The sequence below is a fragment of the Petaurus breviceps genome, unplaced genomic scaffold, assembly GCF_028583685.1.
Source record: "Petaurus breviceps papuanus isolate PSGF00001 unplaced genomic scaffold, PetGlider_PUasm1.0 91133, whole genome shotgun sequence".
Classification (NCBI taxonomy): Eukaryota; Metazoa; Chordata; class Mammalia; order Diprotodontia; family Petauridae; genus Petaurus; species Petaurus breviceps.
Genome location: NW_027187419.1, coordinates 53,987,193 through 54,014,778, shown reverse-complemented (window position 1 = coordinate 54,014,778; position 27,586 = coordinate 53,987,193). Strand labels below are relative to the sequence as shown.

Sequence of the window (27,586 nt, the reverse complement as noted above, 5' to 3'; positions counted from 1 at the left end):
TGATGCCACACCAGCTCTCTATCTTTTATGCCATGCTGCTTTTCATCAATATCACAATTATAGATTTTATCTGTGCCAAATTTCTGATTTATAACATTTAATTCCTCCGGCTGATCTTGTGGCCAGTATTATGCTCCTAACCTTATACTGAGTCATCATCAAAATTACTAAGCACTTACTCTGTTCCAAGTGCTAACAGTGCTAGAGATAGAAAGGCAAAAACAAAGTCCCTGCCCTCATGGAGCTCACATTCTAAAGGACATGCAAAGAATTGTGCTTATAAATGTAAATAGGAAGTAATCTTAGAAGGAAAGCAGTACCAGTAAGGAGAACTAGGAAAGACCTCCTGCAGAAGGTGGGAATTGAGTTGAGCCTTCTGGGAAACCAGGAGACTTAGGTGAAGAGGGAGAGCAACACAGGCAGGAGGGATAACCAATGAAAAGTTGAGATGTGAGGAACAGCCAAGGTCAATATGCTGTATTGTAGAGTACATGGAAGGAAGTAAAGTATAATAACACTGGAAAGATGGGAAAGATTCAGGTTGTGAGGGACTTTAAAAACCTAACAAAGTATTTTATATTTGATCCTGGGGGTAATAGGGAGCCACTGATCATTGAGTGCACTTTAGGAAGAACATGTTTAGCAGCTGAGTGGAAGATGAATTGGTTAGGAAAGATTTGAGGTTAGGAGACCAACCAGCAGGTTATTATAATTGTCCAGGTATGAGGTAAAGTCCTACCCCGGGGTGACAGCTGTGTCAGAGGAAAAAAAAGACATAAACAAGAGATGCTGGGAAGGCAGAAAAGACATGATTTGTCAACAGAGTCAATATGTGAGTTGTTGCTATTTCCTACAATCTTTACTCAAATGGTCTTTATCATTTTTCATCCCTTAGGTTCATGGATTTCCATTCAAACAAATATTTTCTTGATCCTTAATAAATATTTGTTGAATGAAAGAATGAATATTTAATTTCTGTGCCTCCACACCCATCCCCGGTCTCAGGGATATGATATATTGCCTCTTCCAACTGGTGACAGCAATTGTTAAATTTTCAGTGTAAGGATTTACACTGCTACAAACCAGGACTTGACTTATAGTTTTGTTTTGTTTTTGGTCTTTTTGGAGGGGGGAAGGCAGGGAAATTGAGGTTAAGTGACTTGCCCAAGGTCATACAGTTAGTTAAGTATCAAGTGTCTGAGGCTGGATTTGAACTCAGACCCTCCTGACTTCAGGGCTGGTGCCCTACTCACTGAGCCACCTAGCCACACCTGATTTATATTTTATTGTTTGTCTAGACCTAATAAAGTGATGTTAGAATGTTAATAATGCAGAAATTAAGCTTAAAAATGTGTTGTGAGTACATTTCCCCCACCCTCTCCCTACCTCCCTATCCCTTGCCCCCCTACCAGAGCCGGTTGTTAAATATTTACCAACATACCCCTGCTTTAATCTAATCTGTTCCTTTTGAACAATGTGACCCCTTCCATTGCCAGCCTCTAGTACTGAGTGATACTTCCAGACTGATCAAATCTCTGTGATACCTGTGACGTCATAGTTATCTCTTGTTAAACTCTCCTACTTATTTGTTTATTACTGCTATATACTCTCAAGTATAAATAATTAAGCCCATTTTATATTACTGTTTCTGTCCTCTTTTCCATCAATGTCTCCTATGAATTAGCGAGCATTTCTACTGCTAGGCATCTTCCTGTATCTTATCTATTACTCCCTACGTCTTCATTCTTCCAGGTTGTCTGTCATTCCTCTCCAAGCTATACTTCTGACCATTTGGACTTTCCCTATCATGCCACGCCCCCCTCACCTTCAGCTTCATTTTATATGCTGTCTTCCCCCATTAGAATATAAGCTCCTTGAGGGCAGGGACTGTCTTTCTGTTTGTATTTATATCCCCAGTGCTTGGTACACAGTACATGCTTAATAAATGCTTTTGATACATGCAATTGGAAAAAAATACTATTTTAAAAATTAAGATGATGGATACAATGAAGTATGAGAAGACATATGAACTAACATAAAGTAAAGGAAGAATAAGGAAACCAACATATATGACTTTAAAATGTAAATAAAAGGAAAAATAATAAAATTTTAAAAATAAAAACAAATATTTGTTGATTTATTGACTTGACTCTAAGGTATCAGCTTTATCAACTATATTTGGACATTTTTCTCCTTTCTCCTCTACCTTCCATTTGAAACTCTTATACATATCAAATCCCTCTCTAGGCAAATACATTTTCCCTGGCTCTTCATTCCTCCATCTTCTGCCTTTACCCAGAAAGCTAAATTCTTTTTTTTCCAACACTATCTATGATGTCTCTTCATTTCTCATACCTTCACTTTATTTAAACTTCCATCAACAGTAGTGATTAAAACATCAGTCATGTCCCCCAAATCCTTCAGTTTCCTGCCCACCACTTCATAATCCCCAGATATTTTTTCCAAATCTCTTCTCACAGTATCATTTCCCTGTCACATGAATCACCAAAAGACAGTAGTGGGTAGCAGTGATCCTCAGATCATGTCCTGAATGCCTAACCTCAGAATACATCACACCTTCCAACTATTCCCATCAGGATGACCTCTAAGCTGCCTCCAGATCTTTTGGAAAGAAATTATCTACCACCATGACAGAGATCTTGCTGAGGCCAGTAATAGATGCCCTCAATCTTGGTTCATATGTACCTCACTTTACCCTTCTATGGATCATAAGAAGTTCCTCACTCCTTAGAAAATGTAGATCCATCCTCTGTGGGAAGAACATTGTAGCCATTATTTCTCAAAGGCTCTTCTACCCTTCTTTCCTGGTTCCTGGTGTTACTCTACCACCTCCCAATCTCTTAAACTTCATTCTCTTTATTTGGATTTGTCTCTGTTGCATTAGAGCAGGGGTTCTTAACTTGGACTCTATAAAATTTCTTTTAAATTTTAATAGCTATTTCAATATAATTTGTTTCCTTTGCAATCCTATGTATTCTAATTTATTCATTTAAAAACATTCTGAGAAGGGCTCTATGTGGTTTGTCCTTTGTTCTCCAAAAGAACCATGACATCAGGCAGATGATGAAATGACTTGTAATTGAATTTGATTTGAATGAGGGAGGGCTGTGCAAAGTCACCAGCCTCACTTTCTCCTCCAGAACCATTTGGATCCAGTGGCCAAATATCAATCAGGACAACTGCAGATGGCCCAGGATGCAGTGGGGGACCTTGACCTTTTTAAGCTAAGGTCTTTTCAAGTTCTCACTTTGAGTGAGGCAACAGCCATTCAGTGAATAGGCCACTTTAAGAAGTGAGTCAAGGAAAACAACTCTGAAGTACCACGATCACACCTATCGGACTGACTAACATGACAAAACTGGAAAATGATAAATGTTGGTGAAGATGTGGGAAAATTTGAACACTAACACATTGTTGGTAGAGCTGTAAACCAGTCCAACTATTCTGGAGAGCAAATTGGAACTATGCCCAAAGGGATATAAAACTGTGCATACCCTTTGACCCAGCAATACCACATCTAGGTCTGTATCCCAAAGAGATCATAAAAATGGGAAAAGGACCCACATGTACAAAAAATATTCATAGCAGCTCTTTTTGTGGTGGCCAAAAATCGGAAATTGAGGGGCTGTCCCTCAATTAGGGGATGGCTGAACAAGTTGTGGTGTATAAATGTAATGGAATACTATTATGCTATAAGAAATTATGAGCAGGCAAACTTCAGAAAAACCTGGAAAGAAGTGAGTGAAGGGAGCAGAACCAGGAGAACATTGTACACAGTTACAGACACGTTGTGCTATGGCTGACTTTGATTGACTTAGCTCTTCTCAGCAATACAAGGATCTAAGACAACTCCTTTGCTATCCACATCCAGAGAAAGAACTTTAGAGTTTGAATGCAGATGGAAGTATACTATTCGCTCTCCTTTTCTTTCATTGTTTTGTTTTGTGTCTTCTTTCTTTTTTTTTTGGAGGGCAATTAGGGTTAAGTGACTTGCCCAAGGTCGTATGCCTAGTTTTTGTGTTAAGTGTCTGAGGCCGGATTTGAGCTCAGGTCCTTCTGACTCCAGGGCCGGTGCTCTATTCACTGTGCCACCTAGCCTCCCCTGTGTCTTCTTTCTCATGGTTCCTCCCATTAGTTCTAATTCTTCTTTACATCATGCCTAATGTGAAAATGTTTGATATGAATGTATGAGTAGAACCTATATCAGATTGCATGCCATCTTGGGGACAGAGGATAAGAGGGAGGAAGAGAAATTCAAAATTCAAAATCTTATGGAAGTGAATTTTGAAAACTAAAAGTAAATAAATTATTAATAAAAAAAGAACAAGAAAAAAAGAAGCGAGTCAAGGGATGGGAAGGGGTCTATAGGTTTGAGACAGCTAAAAAAGCTCACGGCAGAAATTGTTTAAGGATCTTTGCTTTTAAAGCTTTTTTCTTCTTTATTTTTTTTCGGAGGCCAAGTGGTAGTGGATAGAAGGCTGATCCTAAAGTGAGGAATATCTCCTTACTTTAACTCCTACTCTAACTCATGCTAGCTCTGTGGTCCTGCTCAAGTTACTCTGCTCCACTACGTATCTCTCGAGGACACGATTTCTTATAGCACAGTAAAAATAATTTGAGCCACAATTTGCTTAGCCTTTCCATCTGTCAATAAACACTTATGAAGTACCAACTAGGTTCCAGGCACTGTGCTAAGTGCTGGACATACAAAGAAAGGCAAAAGACAGTCCCTGCTTTCTCAAGAAGCTCAGTCTAATGAGGGAGACAGATGAGATACAGACCAGGACCGTGTACACACAAGGTGTATTCAGGGTAAGTTGTAGATAATTTCAGGAAGAAGACATTAAGGTTAAGGGGGACTGGGAAAGACTTTCAGTAGAAGGTGGTGCTTTAGTTGAGACTTAAAGGAAGCTAGGGAAGCCAGGAGTCAGGAATGAGGGGGTAGAGTGTACCCAGCATGGGAACAGTCAGTGAGATGCCTGAAGTCCAGAGAAGGAGTATCATGTATTGAGGAACACCAAAGAACCATTGTCACTGGATCCTGGAGCATGTAGAGGGAAGTAAGATGTCAGAAGACTGGATAGAAAGGGGTCAGGTTATGGAAGTTTTTAAAACACTAAGAATTTTTTATTTGATCCTGGGGGTAATGGGAAGCCATTGGAGTTGATCAAATAGGTCAGATGTATGCTTTAGGAAGAACAACTTGAAAAATGAGTGGAGGATGGACTGAAACAGGGATAGAGTTGAGGCAAGCAGACCCTCCAGCAGGCTACTGAAATAGTCCAGGCATGAATGATGAGGCCCTGCAGCAGGGTAGTGCTACTATCAGAGGAGAGAAGGAGGGTGTATATGAGAGAAGTTGGGAGAGTAGAAAAGATAATACTTGTCAAAGGATTGAATTTGTATGGGAAAGGGTTAGAGAGAGGCGAAAACCTAAGTTGTAAGCTTGGGCACCTACTCTGAAACATAACCATAGTGCTCTTCTTCTGATAAACTCCCTATGTCCCAGCTGTCCTTAGCATTTTGTTGACTATTTTTGTTAAATTTTGTGCATAGTATTTAACAAGAGCCTCGGCAGATTCTGAGCTTTAGCCTTCCTGACATCAGGGCTGCACATAGTATTCTTTTCTATCTACTTATGTTCAAATTAACTGTCCTTGCCTCTTTTTGTTTAGGACACCTGACCCATTGAAGTAAATAAATGAGCTCCTTTACTACTTTAGAAGACCCATAGGATCCTAGGTTTAGAGCTGGAAGGAACCTCAGAAGTGATCTGGTCCAAGATGTTCACTTTATAGATGAAGAAACCGAGTCCCTGAAAGTTTAAATAATTTGTCCCAGGTTATACAGGGAGCAAAGTGTCAGATTTGAGATTTGAACGCAGTTCCTCTAGCTCCAAATAGAGTCCTCTTTTGATTATACCATACTGTCAATGCCACCTTTTCTCTGAAAGGCTCAGGGTGGGAATCATATAAACCCTAAGATAACATTTTGTAGGGTTAGGCAAATTAAATGTCAACTGCCTGGGTTTCTGTAACTTTGTTCTTGTCTGTCCACTGACCTTTTAAGAGTGGCCCCTAGCCTTTCATGCATCCCTGTCAATTTTCATGAGGGGCCAGGCTCAAAAGTCATCTCCTCTAGGAAGTATTTCCTGATTAACCCATCTTACTGCAGGTTTTTTCATGTCTACAGGTAATCTGTACCAGGTGCCAAGTGGTAAGAGTACCAAAGAAGAGATATAAGCACTGCTTGTCAGGGGCTTACAATCAGAATATTACAATGAATATTGCAAAATACAGAACATAGATATTAGTAAAGCAACTTGTAAAAATTAAAATCATACTTTGAGAATTTAATATTCATCCCATTCACTATTACACCAATCCCCATCAGATTAAACAAATCAAAACTTTTAATCTAAATATAAGTTATATAATTTATGTAATTTTTCCCATTGTTCCTAATCTTGGGATCTGCATTTACCCTTTCTTGGTCTCAAAGTACTGTATTTTCACAATGACTGGAAACTTTCTTTCTCTCTAGCCTGGGCAGGACACTGGAGTTTTCTCTTCTGTCCTAGTTAAAACCCTTTCTTTCAGAAAGCTAACTAATCTAATCTCACTGGCAGATTGTGACCTGTCTAAAATAAGGTAATTTTATGATAATTTTAAAGAGCTAACCTCACCTAGTCTAACAGATCTGGATTCATCCCAAGTGAAATTCCTCAACTCCTGCAACTTCTTACAATATCCTTTGCCCCATTTACTGAATTTCTTAACAGGGACTATTTACTGTCTCCTGGATGCATTCCCATCTTTAGGTCTTTGCTTACATGGTTCTCATGCTTAGAATGCTCTCCCCTTCCCAACCCCCATCTGCACCCTGGCTTTAGAAATTCAAGTCACCCTTTAAGATTCATCTCAGAGGCTATCAGGGGTGGAGAATCTGCAGCCTTGAAGCCACATGTGGCCTTCTAGGTTCTTGGGTACAGCCTTTTGACGGAGACCAAGTTTTACAGGACAAATCCTTTTATTAAGGGGATTTGTTCGGTGAAGTTTGGATTCACTCAAAGGGCTGAACTTGAGAATCTAGAGGACCATATGTGTCCTCAAGGTTGAAGGTTTAACAACACTGGTTAACTCCTCTAAGAAACCTTTCCCTATTGCCTCATTTGGAAATTATCTCTTTCTTCTGACCTTACAAAGTACTTTGCACCTGTCTTCTGCTCCTACAAACGAATTCCACAACATCATTATTGTATACTATTCCATATTTTCGTATGTATCCCTTGCTAGATTGTAAATTTTAAAAGGGCAGCTACCATACCTTAATTATCATACATCCCCCAATGCCATGTACAGAGCTTTGCACATAATAGGAGTTTAATACATGACTGTCCAAGGAAAGAATTTATATATTAAAAAGATATTCTTGCCTCCCTAGGCATGACTCTCTCTCTTCAGGCTCCCTTTTTATCTGTCTGGTCATTCCTTATAAGTTATCATTCTAATTCATCCATCTATATACAGCTCCTTCTGTTTAGGTGTTTTCCAAAGCTCTTTCCTAGACCCTCTCTACTTCTCTTTGAACATTCACTCCCTTCCTGTTCTCATCTGCTGCCCTTTAATCATTTATCACCTCCAAGAAGATTCTCAAATCTGCACATCTAGTCCCACTCTATCTCCTGAATTTATGTCTTAGATCTCCAACTGCTTGCTAGATATCTACACGTGGTCATCCCAACTCAAAATGAATATATCTGAAATTGAACACACCTTTCCCCCAACCTGTCCTTAACCCTCTAAATTTCCGTATTATTGTTGACAGAACCATATCTTCCCAGTCAACCAGATGTGAAACCTCAAAGTCAACCTCACCTTTTCCCTCTCCCACACCCTCCATATCCAAACTGGTGCCAAATACAGTCAATTATATCTCTGTGATTCTATTTCATCTTCTTCTTACTCTCCTTACTGAATCCTTCTCTCTCTACAAATAGAGGTCTCAGGTCTCCTTTCCTCTCTCTCACTTCTCTCACTGCTGGGTCACCAGGGGCTGGAACATTAGACCCTCCTTCTCCTATACCTGGGCATTCAGCATGGACCACTTTCTGAGGCCTAGACAGCCTCCCCATCCATTATTCCACCCGCCTCTCTATTGTTATCATTGTTTAACCCAGTACTGGACACACAGTAAGTGCTTTTTAAATATTTGTTGATTGATAACTAAGTAATTAAGCAGTGATAAAGATCCAAATGCATTAATATTCTAACCTTGGTCTGACCACAAACAGGGAATCACAGGTCAGTGTGACTGGAATAATCTGAGGAGGCTTTCTGAAAGACCAGTATATAAAAAGAGTATGATTTTGACGATTGAAGGTAGGAAGGGAAATGTAGGAGAGTGCTGAAATAATTCTGATGAGCTATGATCAATTCTTTATTATTATTATTCCCTAGGGAGTTTAAATAACTCAAAAAATAGAGTAGTTTATTGTTAAATAAGAATTCACCTCAGCTTTCCACTAATTCTCAATGTGGACATTTAAGTCCCCCTTTAACGTATGAAGATAGTAAATTAAGATATTTCAAGGATTGATGATTTCATTGGTATTGGTACTGCCCCCCACCTTCCCCTCCACATCCCAAAATGCAACTCCTTTGTAATTTTAGTAGACTTTGAAAGTTAACAATGGTCAAAAAATGCATCACCCCGTGGACAAACTCGTGAAGAGTCTCCATAATACTATATTGCTTGTTTTAAAGTAGGACATTATAAGAAAGGCTAAATAACTTGTTCAACTGGACATAATGGAAGATCCAGGAATAGATTCTGGATCTGACTTCCAGTAGTCTCTCCCCACCCAGTTTCTCTGCACAATCGCTTCATTTTCGTTTGCTACTAAGTACATAGTCCCAAAGTGCTAACGCAGCACTGTACAAAGTACAGGAAAAAAGTCAAACTCAATACCGCCAGCAGAAAGTATACTGTTTTATACATTGTACTGCAGTTATTTAAACAAAATATACGAGATCAAGTGGGACAGGATGGGGCTAAATTTCGGTTTGCAAAGAAACAGCCTTCGTTATTTGCACGGTCCGATGGGTCCTTTAAGAAATTAGGAGGGGTCCCCTTTCTTGCGCCATGTTTCTGATGATTGCCAACTGCTTAGTGACTCGCTTTCCCCTCCAGGCCAGTGGGTCTACGTCTCGGCAAGCCCAGGGAGATCTTTAAAGAAGCCAGTGGCTACAGGGGCCTGCGGAGCTACACACTTTTATAAGGGAGTGCAATTGAGAAGGGGCTGAAGTTGGGCGGCGGGTGGCAGTGCAGAAATAACAACAAAAGCTGTGGAATCAGAGTCACTGGCTGTGGCCAGAGACGGACCCCGGCTGGGTGACGGGGAACTGGGAGGGTGCTGGCCGGGTTGCAGGCTGGAGGTAGGAGCCGGGACCGGACTAACAGCAGCGGGTCCGGCGGCAGCAGGCGCCCCGCCCGGGCTGGTATGCGGGCGGAGAATGACGCGGGAGGCGGGGTCACGTGACGCCCGTGGAATGCCAACAATGTAGCGAATGTCCCACTTGGGTCTGCGCGTTGGAACAGCGGCGTGAGCGCCCGGGGAAGATGGAGCAGCAGCCGCCGCCGCAGCAGCAGCCCCTGTCGCCGCCGACCACCAGTCCTACGCTGCTGCCGCCTCCGCCCGGGGCACCCACCTCCCTGCGGGGCCAGCAGCGGCCCGAGCCGCCCGTGCACGGCTGCTCCGCGCTAGAGGCCACCGAGGAGCCGCTGGTCAGCGGCCCCAGCTGTCCCTAGACCCCACCCGTCTCTGGAGGTGAGTAGGCGCTGGGTGCGGGGTGTTTGCTGTGTGTGTGTGTGTGTGTGTGTGTGTGTGTGTGACTGTGAGAGAGTGAGAGTGAGTGTGTGTGTGTGTGTGTGTGTGTGTGTGTAGGGGGGTGCAGTTATGGAAAGTTTGTCCTGGGGCGGCCGAGCTCAGGGTACTCCCTCCCTCTCCTCCTCCTTCCAGTCCTCCACCTCCGCCCCGGGAGGTTCCGGACGGTCCGTCGGCGACGCTCTGCCGCGTGGGGCTGGCTCCAGCTAAGGGCAGCGGCGGCCGCCACTCTGGGGCGGAGGATTGAGAGACGGAAGGGAAGTTCTCCCCTAGTCCGCCCCAGTTGCTTCCCACTTGAAGAGATCGCTCCCACCCTTCTCGGTGTCGGATCGGGGCGAGGACGGTCCCAGGGCATCCTGGAGTGGGGTGAATTCTCCCCGTGGAGAGATATCTCAAAGAGCCCAGAACTCTGTCCCCGCTGTCCCCGCCGCCTCTGCTGCAGCGCAAACTAAGTTTGGGACAAGTTGGCAGAGCACGGGCCGCGGGGACTTTGTCCGGGCGCTGGAGGAGCCGCGGCCCGGTGAAGCACCGGGTGCGCCTCTTTGTTGTGGGTCCCTGGGAATGGCTTTTCTATGGTGTGTGAAGAAGGGGCAGGATCACTCTTTTCTACCCAGCTGGCCGCTGGAGGAGTCCCTAGACGGTGTCCTCCCTGGGCGGGGGTGGGGAGATGCCTCTCTCTCGTTCCAGAGAGGAGGAGAGAGCGACTGGACCCAAGGATGTTGAACTGGGCTTTTCCATCAAAATGCCCCTTGAATCTAGACACTTTGATTCCGCTGGGGCGCTGGTGGCCCCGGGGTCTCTTGACAACTCGGTTCTGCTTGGCTCAGCTGGGCCTGGCCAGTCCCGGGGGCAGTTGCACGTCACTGGCCGGGATGTCCCACGCAGGCCTCAATACCCTTGGGGCTAAATCCAGGCTCTCTCCCAGGCATTTTCCTCTGTAAGTTACCCTCCCTCTGTTCCTTTCTCTTTTATAAGTTTGTCTCGCTATTTTCACCAAACTCTTTCAGTTTCGGGAACACTTTCACCGCGGTAATTCTGGTGGCAGTTGCATAACATGTCTTCCCTGTGACCTAGTTTAGCTGACTTTTCTGGGACTTGACTTTAACTCCCTAATGCCACGCGCTCGCACTAAACCTGAGCGCTTATTTCCCGGACCACGGAGGACGGTGCTCCTTGTGTTGTCTTTACTTTCTTTGTTTGTTTTCATTTTATCTATCTACATTGCCTCTCTTTGGAAACAAGGAACTGCAACTTCTCTTTTGGGAAAAATGCAGCCTGTGGGACCAGATTAGGAGAAGTCTGGAGAACTTGGTTGGAAAGCCTTTAGTGTTTGATTCTTCCCAAGTTTTCTGTACGCTGGAGTAGTACTGAGTCAAAATAAAACTGCATCTGTATGTCTTGTTGGTATGGAGACAGCATGGTGTGTTGGTTAGAGTAACCTCCTAGGAGGAAATAGCCCCGACTCACCATGTGACCTTGAGCTGGTAAATACCACCTATATATTCCCTACAGTGAAGTGAAAGCTAAAGCTATTAAAAACTCTGTGCAGGATATTTTGTAAGGAAACATCAAGGTGTATCACCAGGAGTTACATTGTGTGAATAAAATAGGTTTTGGATAAGGACAATCATTGTTACATTATGGGGGGGGGGCAACACATTTAGGGCAAAACTAAAGTGTTCGTTTGTAACATATATAGTTGACCTTTGTAAGCCAGAGAAGATATTAATAGAGAATGTTAGTAATACATATGATAAGTAGAAATTCAAATGAAATATATCCAGTAATAATTTTTGCATGAATTTGTTCATTTTTAAAGCAAGCTTTGTGAATATTTTTAAGGCAAGCCAGAATTAAGCAGGGATTTCAGTTCCTAAATTCTGTTTGGATCTCAAATAGTTTGAAAATTGTAAAATTTTTGAAATTGGGGGATAAGGTGAAGCAAATAAAAATAAAAGTAGATATCTGTTTGCTATCAGAAGATTTTGGCCTTTATTTTAGGATAAATATCTGCTGCAAGTTGGATTCCCTAAGGTCTGCTTGAGAACCTTTCATTCTTGGAGTGCTACAAGGAATGAGCTACTTCCGACCTTTTTAGTTTGTTTCACAATGCCTATTGTAATTCAAATGTATCACTAAATTAGAACTTCCAAATTCAGCCAAAATGAACTGTTCAGAAAAGGGCCTTTTAAATTTACATGACAGTTTGAGTTGACCTCATAAAATTTGGTCTAATTAGCTCCAGTTACATAGAGAATTCTGCTTAATGAATATGTGTATTCCTTTGAAATGAATTCTCTTAGCATTTAATCAGAAGAGTCCAAGTCAGAAACTTAGGTTGTTTTGAAATTGTATCTTAGATAACAACTGATGTGGAAATATTCAGGTTAATTAAGAGGATCTTAGAAACTTAGAGCTAGTAGCTACGTTAGACACCATGTAGTCTAAACTACCTCACGTAGTTTACAGTAGTTTTCAGCTGGTATTAAAAAGTAGTACTAGGGGTGGCTAGGTGGTGCAGTGAATAGAGAGCACTGGCCCTGGAGTCAGGAGGACCTGAATTCAAATATGACCTCAAATACTTAACACTAGCCGTGTGACCTTGGGCAAGTCACTTAACCCCAATTGCCTTGCTTTTCCCCCTCCAAAAAAAAAATAGCAGTACATATTTCTTTCTCTTTTTAACCAAGAGTTTATAGAGCATTGGGAGGTCAAAGCTTATAGAGTAAAATACTTCTTATTTAAAGCAGTTCTTATCATTTAAAGCACCATTTAATTCCTTAAGTCATCCCACATATTTGAAATCTCAGAAATGTTGGTTAGTTCACAATATAACACATAGTAAGTTGAGAAGTGGTTTTGGGAGCTTTTTTTGTGGGGTGTACCAGGGAGATGTACTTTTAGTACCTTTAAGAAACAAGAGGTAAAGACTGGACCTGAAACTTTGTAGTTCTAGAGAGTTTCTCAGGGCACTGAGAAAGTTAAATGATTTGCCCAGGGTGACAAAGCCTATAAAAGCCAGAGGCTGGCTTCAACTTTTGCCTTTCTAGCTTCCAGGCCTGTTCTCCCTCCAATATACCACAAATCAAACTAATCTCATTATGTAAGCCAATTTTAAAAGTTATTTTACAATTATTTAACTATAAAATGTCACAGTAATATTCCTTCAACATTTTTCCAGCTGTTACTTTCTTAAAAATTGTCAAAGAGAAATACCTCCACTTTGTCTGCCCATAGTATTGCTTTTACAGAGAAATTAAGTTGTTTTTTTAGGCCCCATCTCCCTCAGTGATCTATCTATCTGGGTGAACTAAAATGATCTTTTGCTAGGCATGTAAAATACTTTACAAGACAGTTATTATTTAACTTACTTTTGTGTGTGTGCATGTGTTAAAACAATGACACAACAAAAAAATAGCAAATGTTGAAAATAAAACTTGGTTAAGATTTTAAAATGAAGGTTATAAGTTTGTTTTTTTTAATATTCTCCTCCATTTCAGGGTTACTCTTATAGCCTTTGTCCATCATGGAGGTGAGTCTAAGTTCTTTCCTAAGGCAGTCTAACCCTTTTTACAAATGAGGGAACTGATGCCCAGGAAGATTAAGTCACTTCCCTAAGGTCATACAGGTAGTGTCAAAGTCAGGGTTTGATTTTAGCTCCTCTAATCCCAAAAACTTCCTCTCATATAATATCTGTTTGACCTTGGGTAAATCACTTAACTTCTCTGGTTTTCTGTTTCCTCATCTGTTAAATGATGATGTAGGACTAGATGACATCTGAGTTCCTTTCCAGCTCTAGAGATCTATGGTCTGGTCTCTTCTTATAAGAATCAGAACCTGGGTGGTTTTCCAATTCCAAAGTCAGTACTTGTACCATTCTGTTGTTCAGTTGATCTGTTTCTTTGTGACCCCATTTGGGGTTTTCTTGGCAAAGATACTGGACTAGTTTGCCGTTTCCCTCTCCAGTGCATTTTACAGATGAGGAAACTGAGGCCAACGTGGTTAAGTGACTTAGCTAGCAAATGAGCTAGTAAATGTCTGAGGCCAGATTTGGCCTCAAGTATTCCTGACTCCAGGCCAGGTACTCTATCTACTGTGCCACCTAGCTGCCCTTTCTACCACTGTGCTGTACTGCTTTTCTCTTTAAGACTATACTAATAGACTGTGAACTCTGGCAGTTCCTACAAAATTGGGATGGGTTCCAGTAGGACGTGAGCAACAAATTGCCCCCTATAGGCTAGCCCTTGGAAATAGGAAGAGGCTTAAGATGAGATGATGTTTTTGCTTTTTCTTTGGGGCTTCCTTCCCTTGAAGATTGCTCCTAAGGCAGGGAGCCATAGTAATCTACGTCAGTGGAAGGAAGGAAACATTTCTTAATCACCTACTATGTGCCAGGTATGGTGCTAATTAATTGTTTTACAAATATTATGTCATTTGATCCTTATAACAGCCTTGGGAGGTAAGTGCTATTTTTATCCTCCTTTTTTACAGTTGAGGAAACTAAAGTTAAGTGATTTACCCAAGGTCACACAACTGGTAGTTAGCTGAGGATGAATTTGAACTCTAGGCTTCCTGCATCCAGACCCAGTGTTCCCTCCAATTGCCTGCATAGGAAGGAATATTCATGCCAGTGAACTCAAAAAACATTGAAAGTTTGAAGTATAAAAATTTAGTATGTGCTCCCTACCAATAGTACTCAAAACTAACCAGCACAGGTGAACTTACTTGTGGCAATTGCTTTTTAGAATTAACTGACCTATTATCCTTTATGTGCCAGTAATTGGTACGTATAATATAGCATATCAAAACTATTATTTATGGGAAGACATTTTTAAAACATTATTTTGCAGGTATGTTTAGCAATTGCAATTATTTTTATGGCTCTCTTACACTAAAGATCTTCAGGTATGCAAATCACTTAACTGATATTCAGAAACTAGATAGGAATTTAAGAGAACTATCAAATGGCCCTAATATTAAACAGGTTTGGCCATCAAAGTCATTGGCTGAATAGTGGGCACTTTGATGAAATGAAAGATCAAGAGTTAGATGGCAAAATAATGGAAATACACCTCCGTTTGAATATTGGCTCTTTGCCTCCTAATCTTTAAAAAAATAAATGTATGGCTTATTGATGAATGTAATTTTTATAGTGTGGTACTTTCTGGAAATATTGCTTCTCAACCCCTTCATATTGAACCTTTTTTTGTTATAAAGAAAAACGAGCAAAAACCTCTAAAATGTATATGGCATTTTATTCTACTACTCTAGCCCTTTCTACTCTGAGAAAGGCCAGGGACTTCCCATTATCTATCCTCTCCTGATTATCATTGTTTTGGGGTTTTGGGTTTTTTTTTTTTTCAGTTACTAAGTGTTTGGTTTGGTTTTAATGATCTTTTTTTACATTGTTGGAGACATGTTCTGATATACATTACCCTGTATCAGTTCAAATGTATTTTCTTCCATGTTTCTCTGAATTCCCTGTATGCATCATTTCTTATTCCATTAGACTTTATGGTCCTTTACATTCATATACAGCTATTTCTCAGTTGATGGATGCCCATTTTGTTTCCATAACTTTGCTACCACAAAGAGTGCTGCTAAGAATAATTAGGTTTACTTTGACCCTTTGTTTTTCTTTGGCCTCCTGGGTTGAGGGGAATGGGCAATTGAGGCACTTTTCCCGTATGATTCCTAATTGATAACCAGACTTTGTGTTAACCAATTCAGCAACAATTCACCAATAGTATATTAGTTTTCCTGTCTTTCCACTGACCTCTCCATCCCTGGCTGCAATTATTTTTTGTCTTTTTGGTCAGTTTGCAGGATATAGGATGAGGAAGAATCTTTTTTTTCATTTTTCAAATGCTTTATTAACTTCTGATTTATATCATTCATTTCCGCCAGAGTTTGAGTTACACATTTTCTCCTCGTTTTTCCCCTACCCACCGCCCCAAAATAACAGTCCCACAGGATATCCCCTCCTCCAATCTGCTATCTCCCATATTTTCTCCCATACCCCTTGGGACTTTTCCAGTAGGGCTTGGTGGATCTCTATGTCCCAGTGCCTGTATATGTTATTTCCCAATTACATGTAAAAATAGTGTGTGTGTGTGTGTATTTTTTTTTTTAACATTTGATTTTAAAACTTTGAATTCCAGATTCATTCCCTTCCTCCCTTGTCACCCACCCTTACTGGGAAGATAAGCATCAGTGTAGGTTGTACATGTGTAGCTAGTGCAAAACATTAACATAGTAGGTATATTATAAAAGACTGACTATATTTCCCTCCCTCCTATCCCACCTCCCACTTTTTCTATTCTCTACTTTGATCTTACCTTTTCAAAAGTGGGTGCTTTCAACTTTCCTTCCCCCCCAGGCTGCCCTCCCTTCCATCATCCTCCCTCTCATCCCCTTCCCCCTACTCTCCTGTAGGTTGAGATACCCTATTTAGTGTGTATTTCATTCCCTCCCCAAGCCAAATTCAATGAGAATGAGTTTGACCCATTCCCTTTTGCCTTTCTATTCTTCCCCTCCATTGTAACCATTTTCCCTTGCCTCTTCTGTATGAGATAGTTTACCCCATTCTTTCTCTCCCCATCTCTTCTCATTATGGAGTCTTTTTGTTTTAAAAGGCTTTACTCTAAACTGATTATCCCAAGGTCCTCCACTGAAGTGACTGCATCCTACCTTATGAATTTTACTTCCTAACAGGCCCCTCTTTTTTAGTTAGAGAAATTACCTCATTACCCCTGCCTGTTTAGCTTTCTTTCCTACATCTTAGTCTTTCACAGGAAGTTTTGTATCCTTGAAACAGCCTACACATTTATTCCACCAAGCTTAGGGCTTTTCAAACCCTATTGAAAGCATACCTCCTCCAAGAAGCCCTTCTTAAATAACCTGAATATGACCTATATACTATTACATATTAGGAAAAATTTGTCATTGTTTTAAATACTTTTTTGTTCTTATTTAAACATCACTGTGATTTCCCAGTGACTGTCCCCTTCTGCCACACACCTGACCCTCATAAACTTCCTTTGTAACAAACAAGTATAGTCAAGTTAAATAAATGAATTAGATGGTCCATGCTCAGGTTTTCAGATGCTTTTACACCAGGAATACCTAAAGAGCCCATTTATGATACACACACACACACACACACACACACACATATTTGAAACATCTATACGCTATGATTCAATCTATACCAAGATCCCAAGGACAGAGTTATAATAAGGTTATGTTGTATTTACGTGTCATTATGGATATTTGTGTAAAAAGAAATAACTTAATGACTAGTGTAATGCCAGGCCACATAGGTACTTGATAAATAGTTTTTAATTTATTTTTTAAGCACTTTGAGAATAGGGACTATTTCATTCTTCGTATTTGTTTCCCCAGTCGCCTTGCATAATGTCATAGTAAATAGATATTTAATACATGCTTCTTTATTTGGTGCATTAGGTATTTTGGTTGCTGTATATTTAAGGAAAAAAATTTTTAAACTTCTGACCCATTGGATTACAGATTGGGAGGGAGTTTTGATAAACTCAGGTTAGAGAACATACTTAAAATACTGAAGATGCATTAAGTTCTTGGGACCAGGAACAAAAGTTTATATTCTTGGGTGGAGAGTTTGCCATTTATGTCTGGGCTCAAAAACGGAAACTGATTTTTCATTTCTAGTGAGTAGTTTTATACTTTATAACCCGTGGTGTCTTGCAGTAGCCCTTTAAGTAGATTTTAAACTGATTGATGATGGAATCCAGAGAAATGTAAAAATTTAGAATTATTCCACTTTGGTGGTTTCAGTTATGTTCTTTCTTTGATAGCTTAGTACCCACTGGAAAAAAAAAAAGGAGTACATATCCCAAATGCTTTGGAAAGGGTAATGTTTTAAAAAATACTTTTGGAAAAATTTTCTCATCCTTAGCCTCATTTATTAAGATGATAAAGGGTGTCAGAATGTCTTTTTTTTAGTCACTAATCTTAGTCTGGCTTACTGCATTCCTATTGTAAATCCTTTCAAGAGTTTGTAATGTGGACATTAAATAAGTTATCTCCAAGCCAAAAGTTCAGCACACAGAGTTTATATCTTAGAAAATATTCTCTATTCTTTATGAAACCAAAGAAATTTGTGTCCTTTCCAAGCAGGCAGGCAGGCAGGCATGAATGTAGCTTACTACTTTAAAAGACAGTTGTTTTTCACTTAGCTGTTTTTAAACATATTTAGGGTTTTTTTTTTTTAATACCTGTGGTGTTTTTTTAGTTCATATTACGTACATTTCCTACAAGATTATGGTGAAAGGAGGTAGTCGAGCTAAAACAGTGTGTGGCACCTCATTCCTCCACCCTCCAAAGTTGGAGAAAGGTTTTAACAGAGAGCCAAGAAGTCTGTTTTGGAATCTGTTTAGGGCAAATTCACTCAGCACTTAGCCCATGTATAAATATAGACATCAGCCCATGAATGTTGTCTGACTCCTACCTGCACTGGTTAATTTTCATAAACGGAATTTCATAAATGTTACATTGAAAGATTTTGCGACAAAACTCCAAGCTATCTTTTGGGGATACTTTATTGTGACATGATACAGCTTTATAGGATATCAGTGTGTTGATTGGTGAATATGGGCAGTGAGACTTGCACATTTAATTGAGACTTGTGCCTTCATGGTTTAGCCTTAGGTTTTGGAATAGAGTATTTTACCATGCCATTACTACTGTGCTACCCATTGTTTCTTTTCTGATTTTCATCCTTTCTAAAGAAACAACTGTACTAACAAGATTAAATATCTGCATGTGAATGATGACTGGGTATCTTGATTTTGCCTATAATTCTGTATGAGGCTTGTTTTTTATGAGATGTTATGGGCCTCATTGTATTGAGTTAAGTTTATAGCTTCAAGTTTAATGGAACTATAGTTTTCCTTAAAAAAAAAGGATGAACCCCACAATTTGGGTATGTTGCTACCTTTGTTAAAGCCCTATGGTTTGAACAGTAAAGGTTTTGCCAGACGCAAGTTTTGCCAGATTTTTCCTCTCTGTCTCTCAAAGGATATTTTTCTTCAATTTTTTTCTGTTTCTGTGTTTAAAGCAAAAAAAAGGAAAGACCACATTTAAAAAAGTATTCAATCACTGAATTTAAAGAGGATAATCGGTAGTAAGCTTTTAAAGAATTACTTATATGTAATTTGGTACCATTTTTACTAGTCATTAATTTATTATTATGAATCATGGATTAATTTAACCCTGGTCTTATCCCTAGACTTGTTGGATTATTTCTTTCTAGTTTATCTAGATGCTTAATCAATCAACAAGCATTAATTGCCTCCTATGTTCTAAGAAGTGCAGATGTAAATTAAAAAAAAAAATGAAACCACCTCTTATCCTCAAGGAGCTTACATCCTCCTGGAAGATTCAGCATGCACATATGTAGAAATATAATATCTTACATTGAAAAAACAAACAAACAGGGGCATCCAGGTAGCACAGTGAGTAAGAGCACCAGCTCTAGTGTCGGGATGACCTGGGGATCGAATCCGGGCTCAGACACTTAGCACCCACCCAGAAACACCTGGCCGTGTAACCTTGAGCAAGTTACTTAACCCCGATTGCTTTAAAAACAAAACAAAAAAACCCACTTAATTATCAAAAAGTTTATATCTTGGCTTTTTTGGTTTGTTTTTTTTTTTTTTACATATTTTGTTTTTATATCACCTTTATTTCTTTTAACTACATTTTTATGGGTGTTGTTTTTTTTTATGTCACCAAAATTTCCCCAAATTGTTTGTCTCTGTCCTCTACCAGAAAGCTATTCCATATAACAAATAATACTTTTAAAGAAAAAATGGAAAAAGAGAGGAAAAAAATAACAAAAAACATTACATTGAAAAAGTCTGAAAATATCAGTAATGTACCACAACTTGTGGACCTCTCACCACTGCAAAGGGATAAAATGGGATTATCTTCTCATAGGGCAGCTAGGTGGCATAGTGGATAGGGTGCCCAACCTGGAGTCAGGAGGACTCCTCTTGAGTTCAAAGCTGGTCTCAGATATTTACTAGCAGTGTGACCCTGGCCAAGTCCCTCAACACTGTTTGCCTCAGTTTCCTCATCTGTAAAATGAGCTAGAGAAGGAAATGGCAAACCCCTCCAGTATCTCTGCCAAGAAAACCCAAAATGGAGTCATAAAGAGTCAGACACGATTTAAACAACAACACTTTGTCATTCCAAAGAATGTCTTTTCTTTGGAACAAGGTTTATTCTTTATAATTTTGTAACATTCAATTTTGATATTTGTATGTTGTCTCCTTGATCAGGTTGTAAGCTCCTTGAAGTCAGGTCTGTTGTCTCTTATTGTATCACACTCACCAATGGAGTGAAACAAGGCTGTGTGCTTGCTCCCATGGTTTTTAGCATGATGTTTTCATCCATGTTGTCAAACTCCTTCAGTAAGGATGAACACTGCATCAAGGTCAGCTACTGCATTGATGATAAATTCATCTTGAAAAGGCTACAAACCAAGACCAAAGTGGAGGGAATGTTGATACATGATTTCTGTTTGCAGATGATTGTGCACTCAAAGCAGCCCCCGAAACTGAGATGCAACAAAGTATGGATCATTTCTCTGCTGCTTGTGCTAATTTTGACCTAACAATTAACACCAAGAAAACACAAGTGCTGTGTCAGCCAGCACCACACCATCCATACATGGAACCTTTGGTTACAGCAAGTAGAAAGATTTTGAATGCTGTGGCTGAGTTCACTTCCCTTTTCAGTATACTTTCCAGGGATGTATGCAATGATAATGAGGCTGACACATGCATTGCCAGAGCTAGCTCAGTGTTTGGGAGGCTCTGAAGGAAAGTGTGGGAGAGAAAAGGTATTAGACTGACTACCAAACTGAAGGTCTACAGAGCCGTTGTGCTGACCTCATTGTTGTATGCCTGTGAAACCTGGACAGTATACCAGTGCCATGCCAAAACTGGATTGCTTCCATTTGAATTGTCTTAGGAAGATTCTGAAGATCGCCTGGCAGGATTGCCAGACACTGATGTTCTTTCTTGAACTAAAGTGCAAGGCATTCAAACTCTTCTTCAGAGAGCATATCTCCAATGGGCTGGCCATGTTGTTCAGATGCCGTATGTATGCTTGCCAAAAAGACGACTTTAAAGAGATCTCATGCAGAGTTAGTGCTCACATGGTGGTCAAAAGAAATGATGCAAGGACACTTTCAAGGTTTCTCTTAAGAACTTTGGAATTAATTGTGTGACATGGGAGACACTGGCACATCTGATGATGGCATGCCCTCATCAGAGAAGGTATATGCTCTATGAGTAAAGCAGAATGGATGTAGCTTAAAAGAAATGCAAGATGTGCAGATTTAGAGAATCCACTCCAAATGCTCATATGGACGATTTGTGCCTGGTCTGTGATAGAGCGTTCTGAGCTCATATTGGTCTGATCAGTCACAGTCAGACACATTGTAACTTAACTCTTACATAGTGATGTCATTTTGGTCTTCAAGAGTGAAGGACAACAGCCATCCCAGCACTTAACAGTGTCTGGCTCATAGTAGGTGCTTAATGAATACTGATTGATTGTTGAAGTCATTATATATGTTTTTCTGGTTCTGCTTACTTCAGTTTGCATCAGTCCACATAAGTCTTTTTATGCTTCTCTGAATTTTTCATAGGACTAATTTGCTACAGTTCAGTAATGGTCTATTACTTTCATCTACCCTAATTTGTTTAGCCATTCTCTGATGGATGGACATCTATTCGTTTTCACTTCTTTGCTACCACACACACACCAGAAAATGTGGCCTTGAGTATTTTGAAATGTAGGGTATTTTTCTTTCTATATTTGACCTCCTGCCTTACCCATGGGATCTCTGGGTTAAAGGGAGAGGGCATTTTAATTACTTTCTTTGCCTAGTTAATTCCAAGTTACTTTCTAGAATAGTTGGATCAATTCATATCTCAGCCAATTAGTCAGTCAGTAAAGCATTTATTAAATATCTTATATGTGCCAGGCACAGTGTTAAGCTTTGTAGATAAAAAGAAAGGCAATAGACAGCCCCTGCTCTCTGAGGAACTCACAATCTATTAGTGGAGACCTCCTGCAAACAAGTAAGTACAGACAGGCTATACATGGGATAAATAGGAAAAAATCAACAGACAGAAGGTGCTAGAATGAAGAGAGATTGGGAAAGGCTTCCCTGTAGAAGGTGGGATTTTAGCTAGGACTTGAGGAAAGCCAGAAAGTTAGCAGTGATACCTTATATTTGTATAGTGTTTAATAATTTTTAAAGTGTTCTCATATGTTACCTCATTTGTTCCTCACAAATCGCCCTGTGAAGGATGACGAGGTAGGTATTTTTCACTTTTTATAAATGAAACTAAAGAGAGATTGAATGACTTGTCCAAAGTCATTTGGACAGTAAGAAGTGATAGAACTGAAACTAGGTGGTTTTTACCTCACTGTAGGTGCTTACTGTCCTCAGCTTGTTCTGAATTTGCCCCTTCATTGGGGACTTCAGGTTGGCTTGGGCAACTCCCCTTTAGAACTGAATCAGCTAGGTCCCAGGAACCTTGTTTCCCCTTTATCCAGTTCCCATGTACTAAAAAAGAAAAAAGATTACAATCTTAAATTAATGTACTCTGAAAAAAAGCGAAAGTAACAGCTACAACAGTGACTAAAGGCATAAACTTTGTTGTTGTTGTTTTTGTTTTTTGTGAGGCAATCAGGATTAAGTGACTTGCCCAGGGTCACACAACTAGTAAGTGTTACGCATCTGAAGCCAAATTTGTAGGTCCTCCTGACTCCAGGGCAGGGGCTCTATCTGCTGCACTACCTAACTGCCCCAGAGGCATAAACTCTTGCAGCTTCGGGTTTCTTTGAAATATTTTTAGGAAATGCCAGGTAAGTCAGAAAAATCAAAACAGCTTCCTTCCCGTCACATCTGAAGTTTACTTAGTTCAAGAGAGGCAACACAGAATAATACAGCATTGGACTTGGAGTCAGGAAGACCTATGTTCAAATCCCACCTCTTACACTTAGCCAACTCAAGGTCAATTTAACCTCTCTGGACCTCAGTTTCCTCATCTGTAAAATAAGGGGCTGGACTTGTTCTGTAAGGATCTTGCAACTCTAAGCCTATGACTCCAGTGAATGAAATTGTGGCTAAATGAATACTGAGAGATTCACTCACCTATATGTTGATCTTCTATCCTAGGAAAGGTCTTTAAACTTCCAGGCTACCAGAGGGAAAAGTGAAAGTAGAAAGGTGGAGATTCTTAGAGGTCTCTTGTCCCTTACTTGGATAGAACTTTTTTTTGAATATGTGCAACAAAAAGTCACCCAACCTCTACCTGAAAACCTTAAATGATGGAGAATTTACCACCTAATCCCATAGGCAGACCATTCTACTTTGAGACAGCTAGAAAGTTTTTACTTGCCTCAAGCCCTAAATCTGCCTTCCTGTAAATTGTACCCATTTCTCTTAGGTCTGCACTCTGGGGCAAACCACAAGTCCAGTCCTCTTAAATATTTGAAAAGTACTAACATGTATCTCCCCCCATCTCCCCTACTCTTTTCTTCAAGATAGAGATCTCCCTTCACTCAAACACAACAAGAATAAAAACCAAAACTGATTCTCACCATCATTCTTGTCAGCTCATCAATTTCCCCACAGTGTGGTACCTCAAGTGGATTCTGTGTTTGGTTAAATTTGGGCAGAGTATGGTTGGGATTTTAACCTTCCTCATGGATACTGTTGCTGTTCATGCTGCTCAAGGTTGCCATGTTGGTGACTCCCATTGACCCTGGTCGTCCACGTTATGTGTACAGGATCTAGAGACCTGGGACATCATTTAGTCCATTTTGCTCTTGTTACAGAGGGAAGAAACTGAGGTCCTTAAAGAGGTTAAATGATTTTTCCAAGTTCATTCAAGGAATGTAGTAGTGTCTGGACTTGAACCTAGATCTTTTACTCTCAAATTCAGTTCTTTTTTATCCTGAGATTCTTGTCTGTATCTCCCTATAAATCCTCCATAGATCGAGCACCCATCCAAAGTGCAGTAGCCCCTACTTTTAGCTATCTCTAACTGTCCTAACTAGGTAGTATTTGGCTGCCTTTTGCCTCTCATTTGTCTCTGTTGTCTCTCATACAATACAGGATCAGTTCCTTTTCCTGTCATGCATCCCTGAAAATGTCTTAATCTCCTACTTAGTAGGAGCAAACTACCATTAGTAATATGGATCCAACTTAAATTTATTATGCTACTTTCTCTTGTCCTCTAAGTAATTTGTAATTCTGCTTCTTCAGAGATCAAGATGAGCCATAGTTCACAGTAAAATAGCAACACCAAGAGGACATTGGTGCTAAAAAAGATGTACCTTTGTTGCAGGGAGCAGTTTATAATCACTGAAAGCCTGATGCAGTGCCCAGATGTGATGCTGTAACAAAGAGCTATATGCTTCCTGAAAAAAGCCCCAGGGCTGAGAAACTCTCTAGGGCAGCTGAACCAGATTAAAAAGTAATTGGGAAATGTTTAACAAAATAAGTAAAAATACAGTACAACATGGATAATGTTAATTTGTGGTTTTCTGTGTCAGGCAGGGATCTGTTTCTGTTTGAGTCTAAGGCAGCTGGTGTATCATGAGAAAGTTTAGGTCCTGACTCTAGATTTTTGGAGGACAACCAGCAGATGAGAAATGGGACAGATTTACTGATGTTTTTATAGTGATCCGTTTTCTTTGGTGACAACAATGGAATTACCATATTTGGACTCTGCTACCTCATTACCTCACCTACCAAGTCAGGGAGTAACTGTCATGCTTAAGCAGATGAAGAGCAGCTGGACCTTACTAAAATACATTCAGAAGAAATTCATTTGGGCAGTGATTCAGTGTTAAAGAATCCATTTTCCAGGCTATCTTAGAGGAGAAAATTCTAAGAGAGTAAGAAAGATCATGGTCTCTCTATCCCATCTCTCCCTTCTCCGACTGCTAAAAGGCATTTGAAGGGGTGGCTAGGTGGTGCAGTGAATAGAGCACCAGCCCTGGAGTAAGGAGGAATTGAGTTCAAATCCAGCCTCAGACACTTGACACACGACACACTTACTAGCCGTGTGACCTTGGGCAAGTCGCTTAACCCCAATTGCTCTCCAAAAGGCAAAAAAAAAAAAAAGTCTTGTAAAAGGCATTTGAAGCTACTGGATTTTATGCTTTCTTAGCTAGCATTTAATTAGTGCTTTTTACTGATGAGGGAACTGAAGCCAGTTAATCCTTGGATAATTGTAATTATCAATTCCTTGGAATATGTTTCACTCTGGAGAACTTATTTTCTTGCAATTTTCTGTTAAAAATTGAATCTATGATTTTAGAAAGCTTAGGTATTTAAAACGATGTGCACTGAGTTACAGAAAATGATGCTGACTGCTATTTTATGCTGATTAAGCAAAGACCCCAGCATCCTAGTTAACTAATATCATAGTCCTGAAGGGGAGCCTCAATTAGTAATGAACTATTTTAAAATAATTATAACAATAGCTAATATTTATATCACCAATATCATTGGTAACAAAACCAAGAATTATTTGTAACAATTGTGTGCATAATTTATTATATTAAATATTATTATGTTATAAAATATCAGAATTGTAATCATAATCAGTAATTCCAGGATCTTTTAGAGATTTCTTAGAGTTCTTAGATTCTTAAAATCATACCATTAGAAAGGTAGAACTGAAAGGGAACTTGTTATTGTGTTGTTGTTCAGTCATGTCAGTCTTGTTTGACTTCTCATGACCCCTTTTCTTGGCAGAGATGCTGGAATGGTTGCTATTTCCTTTTCCAGCTCATTTTAGAGGTGTGGAAACTGAGGCAAATAGGGTTAAGTGACTTGCGCAGGGTCACACAGCTAGTAAGTGTCTGAAGGCAGATTTAAACTCAGGAAGATGAGTCTTGTTTGACTCTAGGTCTATACTCTATCCATTGGACCACCTAGTTGTCTGAAAGGGACCTTAGAGGTCATCTTATTTTCAGCCATTTCATTTGATCTACTTCTCTGGGACCTGGGCTGATGTGCCCCGGGTCACATAGAAAAATGAGTGGCAGAGCCAAGATTCCAATCCAGGCTCTCAGGCTCTTTCCACTCACTGTATTCCCTTTTCTTTAAAGGAAAGAGAGAGAGATTTCTTTTTAATTTATTGTGTTACCAGATGAATAATAAGTTCTAACTAAATTGAAGAAAATAGGAATCTAAAAGCTGATCTAGGTCTCTGCCCTCAGAAAAAAAAGGGGTTTGTAAAATGCAACTAATGCTCAGTCGCAAAGAAGCAAAAGTTCATTTTGGAATAACCACTAATAAAAAATCCCTTTAAATTAAAAACACAGACAAACGAGAAAATGGCCTTGCAATTAACCAGTATTTTTTATTTTTTTTTTAATCATAAGAATAACAGCTGACAATTTAGGTAGATTATGAGATGCTTCATATATGTCTTCATTTGATCATCACAAAGACCCTGTGAAACATAAAGGACCGATATTGTTCCCATTTTACAGATGAGAAAATGGAGGCTCAGGTTAAGTTCCTGACTGAGGTCACTTAGCTAACAAGTAGAAGTTCTGGGGAGATGAACCTAGGTGTTTGTCTTAAGTCCAATATTATTTCTAATATATCAGGTTGCCTCAATGAAGTATTTTGTGAGCTGGACAATAAGGAGAATCAGGATCCTATTTTTTTTAAATGCCATACTAACATCCAGTTCTGAATTATTTCCCTTATTTCATTTTTGGCATATAACTTCTTTTTTTTTGAGATATTTGAGAGGTTGTGGGGATCAGAGAAAATGTTTAGTTCATCATCTTGTTGCTCACATGACCCACCATTTCCTTTATTTCAAAATTAAAGTGATCATTCTTCTCAATTAAAAATATAACCAACGTTACTTGTCCCCATTTCTACAGATATCATGAAGATAGATGTTGTTTCAGCACTTCTCTTTTGGGTATAATTGTACATTAATGTAATATATTTCCAGTTCCAGCTCCAGTGTTCATTTCCTAGCAGCATGTCCATGAGAAAATTGCAACTTCTCTGGACTTTAGTTTCCTCAAGGGTTTTTTGTTTTGTTTTTTTTAATTGGTAGATTAGATGATTTTTGTGGTCCTGTCCAGCTCTGATGGTCTAAGATTCCATGAGTCTCTTAAAATTTGAAAAACTTTGGGAAAAGGTTATAATTGGTGTTTTTCTAAGGAGTCAAAAGTATTAGAAGATTCATTTCTTAGAATAATGAACTGATGTTTGCAGAGTGGAGTGAGGGGAGGAGATTAGCAGAGCCAGGGCAGGAAAAAAGGGAAAGTAGAGTAGATAGATACTAAACAGGATTTATTGGCAAGAAGAAACAAATAAACAAACTCTACAAAACAAACCAATAAACTCTAAATGAAATTGTAATAAAATATCTGGATCACAAGCTTTGATAAGTCCTTTCTAGGGGACAATTGATGTACTATACAAAATGTCCCAAAAGTCTTAGCATGATTTGTGAAAAACTGAGCTTTAATAGGTTAAAACTAGGCTAAGATTTTTGGGGTACATTATATAAATATCTGGGATCTGAGGACCAGCTTATTTTGGAGACATTCATCACTGATTTAGTCTCA

General features: G+C 39.6%; 1 protein-coding gene across 3 annotated transcripts in view; it reads left to right on the top strand.

Annotated features, from left to right (window-relative positions):
* The first annotated feature begins 9,085 nt into the window (after window positions 1–9,085).
* LATS2 (large tumor suppressor kinase 2) overlaps window positions 9,086–27,586 on the top strand; it is an 84,687-nt gene continuing 66,186 nt past the window's right edge. The window contains exon 1 of one of the 3 annotated variants that reach the window (XM_069080308.1): window positions 9,086–9,850. The gene's annotated coding sequence lies outside the window, so the exon portion shown is untranslated. The other 2 variants (XM_069080310.1, XM_069080309.1) reach the window with 2 other exon arrangements.